The sequence below is a fragment of the Coturnix japonica genome, chromosome 9 (assembly GCF_054131305.1).
Source record: "Coturnix japonica strain WE chromosome 9, WE-NBRP24, whole genome shotgun sequence".
Classification (NCBI taxonomy): Eukaryota; Metazoa; Chordata; class Aves; order Galliformes; family Phasianidae; genus Coturnix; species Coturnix japonica.
The window spans coordinates 18,123,441-18,133,713 of NC_140671.1; positions in this window are offsets into that span (position 1 = coordinate 18,123,441).

Below are 10,273 nucleotides of genomic sequence, written 5' to 3' on the forward strand. Positions count from 1 at the left end.
TTGATGATCTGGATGGGGGGATTGAGTGTATCCTCAGTGAGTTTGCAGAGGACTTCTCGCTGGAAGGAAGTGTTGATTTGCCTGAAAGTAGGAAGGCCTTACAGAGGGATCTGAATTGGCTGGATCAATGGGCTGAAGGCAATTGTATAAGCTTCAACAAAGTCAAGTGCCAGCTACTGCACTTTGATCACAATATCATGCCACTCCATTTTGCAGGCTTGTGGCTAGAATCTAGATTCCGGTGGTGTTCGTTGACAGCCAGATGAATGTGAGCCAGCAGTGTGCCTGGTAGCCTAGAAGGCCTGGCTTGTATCAGAAATAGTGTTGCCAGCAGGACCAGGGAGGTGATAATCTCTCAGTACTTGGCACTGGTGAAGCTGTGACTTGAGTACTGTGTTCATTTTTGGGCCCCCTCACTACAAGAAAGACCCTGGCACATGTTCATAGAATGGTAATGAGGCTGGTGTGGGGTCTGGAGCATAAGTCTTGTGAGGAGCAGCTGAGGAAGCTGGGGGTATTTAGTCCGGCGAAGAGGAGGCTTGGGGGGAGACCTCATTGCTCTCTACAACTTCCTGAAGGGGGGTTGTGGTGAGGTGAGGTTCAACCTCTTTTTGTGTGTAACTAGTGACAGGACAAGAGGGAGTGGCTTAGAGTTGTGCCAGGAGAGGTTCTACTGGATGTTCGGAGAAACAACTTCTCAAAAATAGTCATTAGGTATTGGAAAGGTTTGCCCAGGGTGATGGTGGAATCACCATCCCTGCAGACGTCCAAGAAACGTGTAGATGTGGCTCTGAGGGACATAGTGGGCATGCTGGGAGTGGGTTGATGGTTGAACTAGATGACCTTCAGTGGTCTTTTCCAACCTTAAGTCACAGAATCATAGAACCATAGAGTCATTCGTTCTTCTAAGAACCAGCTACACTCTGAAATGCTATACAGGTTGGTTGGTCCTTCTGATCCTTCTCATTTATGGCTCTGTATTATCTTATCCTCAGTGATCCTGCCGTCCTTCAAGAAAGGTGCTTTAGATATACTTCTGTTATACTTCAGCTTGATTGCTTTAAGTGTATCTCTCAATACCACAGTCCAAGGAAATGTGTGTGTACATTCTTCCGGCTAGATAAATAAATAAAAACACAAAGCATCTCTGAAGCTCGGACTCACTGTGTTTATTAAATGTTTTATTAACTTCATAATGACTCACAAAGAAACATTTTAATTTTGATTGTGTGTTTCTGTCTATGCTCTGATTTCTGTTAAAATCAGCTTTTGGATATGTAGAGGGAGAATTTTTTCGGTGAATAAGTGTGTGTTTAGGGCAGGAATGGATGATCCTTGATTTCACATGGTAGATGTTCTTTACCTGCTCTGTACTCATTTTACAAATCATTTCATGCTGTAACAGTAAACAAATGGTGAATTCTTCATCAGATACGTCTGCTACTGTAAGGTCTTTGTCTGATTTCAAAGTTAAAGTCAGGAGTCAAACTAAAAGAAGAAAAAACTAGTTTGATAAGGACGTATAGAAATTCTGCCTTTCTGTAACACAGCTTTGTTGGAAGTAACCGCGGGAGACAAGTCTCATGCTATCATGGTCAACAAGTCTCGTTTATTAGGTGTTACAGCATCTCATTTATACAATCAGTAATAAGTTCATGCATATTGCAAAAGTAAAGCTCAGGATTGGTGGGTTACACATTACTTCATCTGACCTTTGTGGTTAGTCTTATGGATACTTTTTCTTTGCAGCTCTGTCTACACCTTGCAACACATCTTGCTTTTCCCTCAGGCCGTCCTTGCCTCTAGATACATATTTCGTCTTTAGCTACATACCCTGTCTTTTCACATCCTGATTTCTCCATAGCTGCTTAGCGCGTGATCGGCCCTAGCATAGACCGTCTTTGTCTTTAATCACGTTCATTCTTTTACAATTTAACTAGTGGAATCTCTTCATGTCCTTTCTCATGAAGCCATTCTGCATAAATATTCTCCACATAGATCTGATCCACATCAGACGCACAGCAGCTCCCGCCCCATAGATCTGACCCACATCAGCCCCAAAGAAGCTCCTGCCCCATAGATCAGACCCACATCAGCCAAACAGCAGCTCCTGTCCCATAGATCGGACCCACATCACCCCCACAGCAGCTCCAGCCCCATAGATCTAGCCCCATCAGGCCCACAGCAGCTCCAGTCCCATAGATCTGACCCACATCTACACCACAGCAGCTCCTGCCCCATAGATCTGACCAAAATGTGCCCCAGAGCAGCTCCTGTCCAAGGGATCTGCCCCACAGCAGCTCCTGCCACATAGATCTGACCCACATCTGCCCCACAGCAGCTTCTGCCCCATACATCTGACCCACATGTGCCCCACAGCAGCTCCTGCCCCATAGATCTGACCCAAATGCGCCCCACAAAAGCTCCTGCCTTATAGATCAGACCATCATCAGCCTCACAACAGCTCCTGCCCCAGAGATCTGACCCTCATCATCCCCACAGCAGCTCCTGCCCCATAGATCTGACGCCCATCAACCCCACAGCATCTTCTGCCCCATCGATCTGACCCATATCTGCCCCACAGAGCCTTCTGCCCTAAAAATCTGACCCACATCAGCCACAGAACAGCTCCTGCCCCATAGATCTGATCCCAATCAGCACCACAGCAGCTCCTGCCCCATAGATCTGACCCTCATCAGCCCCACAGCAGCTCCTGCCCCATAGATCAGACTCACATCTGCCCCACAGCAGCTCCTGCCCCAATAGATCTGACCCACTTCAGCCCCACAGCAGCTCCTGCCCCATAGATCTTACCCACATCTGCCCCACAGCATCTCCTGCCCCATAGATCTGACCCACATGCGCCCTACAGCAGCTCCTGCCCAATAAATCTGACACACATATGCCCCACTGCAGCTCCTGCCTTACAGATCAGACCCTCATCAGCCTCACAACAGCTCCTGCCCCATAGATCTACCCCACAGCATCTCCTGCTACATAGATGTGACCCTCATCATCCCCACAGCATCTTCTGCCCCATAGATCTGACCCTCAGCAGCAACACAGCAGCACCTGCCCCACAGATATGACCCACATATACCCCACAGCGGCTCCTGCCCCATAGATCTTACCAACATCAGCTCCACAGCAGCACCTACCCCATAGATCTGACCCACATCTGCCCCAAAGCAGCTCCTGCCCATAGATCTGACACACATCCTCCCCACAGCAGCTCCTGCCCCATAGATCTGACCCGCATCAGCCACACAGCAGCTCCTGCCCCATACATCTGACCCACTTGCGCCCCACAGCAGCTTCTGCCTTATAGATCAGACCATCATCAGCCTCACAACAGCTCCTGCCCCATAGATCTACTCCACAGCAGCTCCTGCCCTATAGATCTGACCCTCATCATCCCCACAGCAGCTCCTGCCCCATTGATCTGACTCACATCTGCCCCACTGCAGCTCGTGCCTCATAGATCTGACCCACATCTGCCCCGTAGCAGCTCCTGCCCCATATATCTGACCCATATCAGATCCACAGCAATGCCTGCCCCATAGATGTCAACCACATGAGCCCCACAGCAGCTCCTGTCCCACAGATCTGACCCACATAGGCCCCACAGCAGCTCCTGCCCCATAGATCTGACCCTCAGCAGCAACACAGCAGCTCCTGCCCCACAGATCTGACCAACACCAGCACCACAGCAGCTCCTGCCCCATAGATCTGACCAACATGTGCCCCACAGCAGCTCCTGCCCCATAGATCTGACCCACATCAGCCCCACAGCAGCTCCTGCCACATAGATCTACCGACATGTGCCCCACAACAGCTCCTGCCCCAAAGATCTGATACCCATGTGCCCCACAACAGCTCCTGCCCCATCGATCTGACCAACATGTGCCCCACAGCTGCTCCTGTCTCATAGATCTTACCCACATCAGCACCACAGCAGCTCCTGCCCAATAGATCTGACCCTCATCAGCAACAGAACAGCTCCTGCCCCATAGATCTGACCCACATCAGCCCCACAGCAGCTCCTGCCCCATAGATCCGACCCACATCTGCCCCTTAGGAGCACCAACCCCATAGATCTGACCAACAGCTTCTCCTGCCACATAGATCTGACCCACATCTGCCCCAGAACAGCTCCCGCCCCATAGATCTGACCCACATCAGCCCCAAAGAAGCTCCTGCCCCATAGATCAGACCCACATCAGCCACACAGCAGCTCCTGACCCATAGATCTGATCCCAATCAGCCCCACAGCAGCTCCTGCCCCATAGATCTGACCCTCATCAGCCCCACAGCAGCTCCTGCCCCATAGATCAGACCCACATCTACCCACAGCAGCTCCTGCCCCATAGATCTGACCCACATCTGCCCCATAGCAGCTCCTGCCCAATTGATCTGACCCACATTATCCCCACAGCAGCTCCTGCCCCATAGATCTGACCCACATCAGCCCCAAAGAAGCTTCTGCCCCATAGATCAGACCCACGTCAGCCACACAGCAGCTCCCGCCCCATAGATCTGACCCACATCGGACCCACAACAGCTCCTGCCCCATAGATCTCAACCACATGAGCCACACAGCAGCTCCTGTCCCACAGATCTGACCCACATAGGCCCCACAGCAGCTCCTGCCCCATAGATCTAACCAACATCAGCTCCACAGCAGCTCCTTCCCTATAGATCTGACCCACATAAGACCCAGAGCAGCACCTGTTCCGTAGATCTGACACACATCATCCCCACAACTGCTCCTGCCCCAAAGATCTGATATACATGTGCCCCACAGGAGCTCCTGCCCCATAGATCTGACCCACATCTTCCCCACAGCAGCTCCAGCCCAGTAGATCTGACCCACAGCGGCTCCTGCCCCATAGATCTGACCCACATGCACCCCACTGCAGCTCCTGCCTTAAAGATCAGTCCCTCATCAGCCTCACAACAGCTCCTGCCCCATAGATCTACCCCACAGCATCTTCTGCCCCATAGATCTGACCCTCAGCAGCAACACAGCAGCACCTGCCCCACAGATATGACCCAAATATACCCCACAGCAGCTCCTGCCCCATAGATCTTACCAACATCAGCTCCACAGCAGTACCTACCACATAGATCTGACCCACATCTGCCCCAAAGCAGCTCCTGCCCCATAGATCTGACCAACATGTGCCCCACAGCAACTCCTGCCTCATAGATCTGACCCACATCAGCCACACAGCAGCTCCTGCCCCATACATCTGACCCACATGTGCCTCACAGCAGCTCCTGCCCCATAGATCTGACCCTCATCATCCCCACAGAAGCTCCTGCCCCATTGATCTGACTCACATCTGCCCCACTGCAGCTCCTGCCCCATAGATCTGACCCACATCTGCCCCATAGCAGCTCCTGCCCCATAGATCTGACCCATATCAGCACCACAGCAACGCCTGCCCCATAGATCTCAACCACATGAGCCCCACAGCAGCTCCTGTCCCACAGATCTGACCCACATAGGCCCCACAGCAGCTCCTGCCCCATAGATCCGACCCACATCTGCCCCTTAGGAGCACCAACCCCATAGATCTGACCAACAGCTTCTCCTGCCACATAGATCTGACCCACATCTGCCCCAGAACAGCTCCCGCCCCATAGATCTGACCCACATCAGCCCCAAAGAAGCTCCTGCCCCATAGATCAGACCCACATCAGCCACACAGCAGCTCCTGACCCATAGATCTGATCCCAATCAGCCCCACAGCAGCTCCTGCCCCATAGATCTGACCCTCATCAGCCCCACAGCAGCTCCTGCCCCATAGATCAGACCCACATCTACCCACAGCAGCTCCTGCCCCATAGATCTGACCCACATCTGCCCCATAGCAGCTCCTGCCCAATTGATCTGACCCACATTATCCCCACAGCAGCTCCTGCCCCATAGATCTGACCCACATCAGCCCCAAAGAAGCTTCTGCCCCATAGATCAGACCCACGTCAGCCACACAGCAGCTCCCGCCCCATAGATCTGACCCACATCGGACCCACAACAGCTCCTGCCCCATAGATCTGACCCACAGCAGCTCCTGCCCCATAGATCTCAACCACATGAGCCACACAGCAGCTCCTGTCCCACAGATCTGACCCACATAGGCCCCACAGCAGCTCCTGCCCCATAGATCTAACCAACATCAGCTCCACAGCAGCTCCTTCCCTATAGATCTGACCCACATAAGACCCAGAGCAGCACCTGTTCCGTAGATCTGACACACATCATCCCCACAACTGCTCCTGCCCCAAAGATCTGATATACATGTGCCCCACAGGAGCTCCTGCCCCATAGATCTGACCCACATCTTCCCCACAGCAGCTCCAGCCCAGTAGATCTGACCCACAGCGGCTCCTGCCCCATAGATCTGACCCACATGCACCCCACTGCAGCTCCTGCCTTAAAGATCAGTCCCTCATCAGCCTCACAACAGCTCCTGCCCCATAGATCTACCCCACAGCATCTTCTGCCCCATAGATCTGACCCTCAGCAGCAACACAGCAGCACCTGCCCCACAGATATGACCCAAATATACCCCACAGCAGCTCCTGCCCCATAGATCTTACCAACATCAGCTCCACAGCAGTACCTACCCCATAGATCTGACCCACATCTGCCCCAAAGCAGCTCCTGCCCCATAGATCTGACCAACATGTGCCCCACAGCAGCTCCTGCCCCATAGATCTGACCCACATCAGCCACACAGCAGCTCCTGCCCCATACATCTGACCCACATGTGCCTCACAGCAGCTCCTGCCCCATAGATCTGACCCACATCAGCCACACAGCAGCTCCTGCCCCATAGATCTGACCCTCATCATCCCCACAGAAGCTCCTGCCCCATTGATCTGACTCACATCTGCCCCACTGCAGCTCCTGCCCCATAGATCTGACCCACATCTGCCCCATAGCAGCTCCTGCCCCATAGATCTGACCCATATCAGCACCACAGCAACGCCTGCCCCATAGATCTCAACCACATGAGCCCCACAGCAGCTCCTGTCCCACAGATCTGACCCACATAGGCCCCACAGCAGCTCCTGCCCCATAGATCTGACTTTCAGCAGCAACACAGCAGCTCCCGCCCCACAGATCTGACCAACACCAGCCCCACAGCAGCTCCTGCCCCATACATCTGACCCACAGCAGCAACACAGCAGCTCCCGCCCCACAGATCTGACCAACACCAGCCCCACAGCAGCTCCTGCCCCATACATCTGACCCACAGCAGCTCCTGCCCCATTGATCTGACTCACATCTGCCCCACTGCAGCTCCTGCCCCAAAGATCTGACCCACATGTGCCCCATATCAGCTCCTGCCCCATATATCTGACCCATATCAGCCACACAGCAGCTCCTGCCCCATACATCTGACCCACATGTGCCCCACAGCAGCTCCTGCCCCATACGTCTGACACACATATGCCCCACAGCTACTCCTGCCCCATAGATCTGACCAACATCTACCCCACAGCAGCTCCTGCCCCATAGATCTGACACACATCACCCCCACAGCAGCTCCTGCCCCATAGATCTAGCCCCCATCAGACCCACAGCAGCTCCAGTCCCATAGATCTGACCCACATCTACCCCACAGAAGCTCCTGCCCCATAGATCTGACACACAGCACCCCACAGCAGCTCCTGCTCCATAGATCTGACCCACGTCTTCCCCACAGAAGCTCCTGCCCCATAGATCTCAACCACATGTGCCACACAGCAGCTCCTGTCCCACAGATCTGACCCACATAGGCCCCACAGCAGCTCCTGCCCCATAGATCTAACCAGCAACAGCTCCACAGCAGCTCCTTCCCTATAGATCTCACCCACATAAGACCACAGCAGCACCTGTTCCGTAGATCTGACACACATCATCCCCACAACTGCTCCCGCCCCAACGATCTGATATACATGTGCCCCACAGGAGCTCCTGCCCCATAGATCTGACCCACATCAGCCCCACAGCAGCTCCTGCCCAGTACATCTGACCCACAGCAGCTCCTGCCCCATAGATCTGACCAACATGTGCCCCAGAGCAGCTCCTGCCCCATTGATCTGACCCACACCAGCCCCACAGCAGCTCCTGCCCCATAGATCTTACCCGCATCAGCCCCACAGCAGCTCCTGGTCTATAGATCTGACCCACATGTGCACCACAGCACCTCCTGTCCCATGGATCTGCCCCACAGCAGCTCCTGCCCCATAGATCTGACCCTCATCTGCACTACAGCAGCTCCTGCCCCATAGATCTCACTCACATGTGCCCCAGAGCAGATCCTGCCCCATAGATCTGACCCACAACTACCCCACAGCAGCTCCTGCCCCATAGATCTGACCCACACCAGCCCCACAGCAGCTCCTGCCCCATAGATCTCACTCACATGTGCCCCAGAGCAGATCCTGCCCCATAGATCTGACCCACAACTACCCCACAGCAGCTCCTGCCCCATAGATCTGACCCACACCAGCCCCACAGCAGCTCCTGCCCCATAGATATGACACACACCTGCCCCACAGCAGCTCCTTCCCTATAGATCTGACCCACATAAGCCCCACAGCAGCACCTGTTCCGTAGATGTGACACACATCAGCCCCACAGCAGCTCCTGCCCCATAGATATGACCCACCTCAGCCCCTGCCTCAGAGATCTGACCCACATGTGCCCCTTTGCAGGGGGGCTCCTCTGCCTGGTGGTCATGGCGGGCCCCCTCCTCCTTCTCACTCCTAGGGCCCCCAGCTCCATCCTCCCGCCTGAAACAGGGAAAACTTCTACCCTAGCCCTCTTAGCTGCCGACATGGCTGCTAACTGCCACAGCTGTCAGAGGCGAGTGCGTTGCGCGCGGCAGCAGTGACCAAGGTGACGTGGAGAGGGTTCTAAAATGGCGGCCGCACTGCTGGCACTGGTGTTCCACATAGGATGAGGAGGGGGCTGGTAATAGCAGGACAAGGGGAAACTGATTTAAGTTGAAAGAGGGAAGATTTAGGTTGGATGTTAGGGGGAAAGTTGTTTACTAGCAGAGTGGTTAGGCCCTGGAACGGGCTGCCCAGGGAGGTTGTGGATGCCCCGTCCTTGGGGGTGTTCAGGGCCAGGTTGGACAGGGCCCTGGGCAACCTGATCTAGTAAAGGTGTATGTTTGGTGGCCCTGCCAGGCAGGGGGGTTTGTTCTTCATGATCCATGAGGTCCCTTCCAACCTGGGTCATTCTGTGACTCTGTGATACTGGTGTGTGGCTGTTTGTCCCAGCGCGCTGACCTTTTGTCTTCAGGTTCACCAACAAGACTGTAACTGATTTATGGAGGAGGCAAGTGATGGGTGCTACTGAGTGACAATCAACATCACTTTGTGGACATTTGAAAGCACCTTCCTCCAGAGCTGTTCACCTCCAGAAGAGGGTGCTCAGAAGTGTTTACTGGCAGAAGATCTGGCTCCAGCTTGGTATGGATAAACTGGGGAATGATACCATCGTGTCCGGTGAAGAACAAGAAGCAGGTGGGCGTCCCTGCTCCCTCTTGTCTGCTGGCAAGGTCCAGATGAGATCCCAGAGCCAGAAGCTGCCATTCCAAGGAGAGCTTACTCAACCATTTTGGATTTGAGCTGTCACACCAAGGAGAGCTGACTGAACCACGTTGGACTTATTTGTAAGTTTATACTATCATTGGAAACTGTTGCCGTGGTCACAGTCATCGTTAGCGGAACAACAACTCCTGATGACCCACCACTACTGAAGATCAATGACTGAACTACTAAACACGTCAGATCCATGGTGGTGACTCTCTCTCCCTCTTGCTTCCTATAAAGACTCCTTGATTCTTTTTCCTGTCTTTTCTATTGCCCGCCTTCCCTTCCTAATCACCCTAAATCGTAATAGCGTCCGTCCTCCAACATTTGAACCTTGCTCAGGCATACACGTATGGACCTCCTCTCCTTCCTATAAATTGGAGCAGGACAGAGAACCACAAGGATTGTCAGCTCCCAAGTCATGCAAGTATTGCACACAACACAGATAACTTCATCTATTGGCCCCGCTGTCTCTGCATACCACCAAGAGAGGACCTGCAGTGCCCAGGCGAGACGATGTGCCTGGCAGTGCAAAGCCAGCCCACGTGTGTGCAGATGGCAAGGAGCGTGTGGCACTGTGCACCGACAGCCCTTGCCTGCCCAGGACTGCGTGTGGAGGGCGTTCTCCACTGCAGCCCTGCCCAACAGTCAGTAGGGGTGTGCGGCCATGATGGCA